The 743-nt window shown below is 44.3% G+C and overlaps 1 protein-coding gene across 1 annotated transcript in view; it reads right to left on the reverse strand.

The window, feature by feature from the left end:
* The window catches only part of Msi1 (musashi RNA binding protein 1), a 102362-nt gene that overhangs the window by 50502 nt on the left and 51117 nt on the right, over positions 1–743 (reverse strand). The window lies entirely within an intron of this gene.

The following is a 743-nucleotide window of genomic DNA, read 5'->3' on the forward strand; positions in this document are numbered from 1 at the left end:
GCGGTTCAATCCCCCAGCACCACATGCCAGCCAGCCCCACCCCCTGGTGGGCTGAGCTGGCCACACACCCCCCTCCCCCCCCACATAAATAAATAAATAAAAATTGTTTAAAAAGACAACAAACAAACAAACAAACAAATGGCTCAGTGGAGTAAGCACAAATTGAATCCCTGGTTCCACAAAAAAAAAAAAAAAAAAAAAAAAAGCATATAAAGGGAGGGCCAGATAGCTCAGCAGACTAAAGCATCTGCTTAGGCAGGGCGCAGTGGCCGGTTTCATCTCCGGCGTGCTGGGCCGGCCCCGTCTCGGGACACACTGAGATGGCGATTGAGACTGGGCGCAGTGGCGCACGCCTGTAATCCCAGCTCTTGGGAGGCTGAAAACAGGAGAATCACTATGAGTCTGATCTATGTAGTAAGACGCTGTAGACCTCATCCTACATACAGAACAAAGAAAAAGCATACAAAAGGAAACATAGAACATCCATTTTAATAATGTTTTCAAAATATTTCAACATTTAATCAATGTAAAATATTAACAATATACTTTACATTCATTTTTCACATTCTCCAATATCCAATGTGTACTGTGCACTTAGAGTACTTCTCCAGTTTGGACCAGCCATACTTCAAGCTGAGCAGCACAGGTGATGAGTGGCGGCTATTGTGGGCAACACAGGTCTGTATCTTAATGTAGGTTGTAATTACATGTAAAAATTTATCGACACAGGGGGCCTGGCCGTA

This window comes from Octodon degus, unplaced genomic scaffold, assembly GCF_000260255.1.
Source record: "Octodon degus isolate 3935 unplaced genomic scaffold, OctDeg1.0 scaffold00079, whole genome shotgun sequence".
In the NCBI taxonomy this organism is placed as follows: Eukaryota; Metazoa; Chordata; class Mammalia; order Rodentia; family Octodontidae; genus Octodon; species Octodon degus.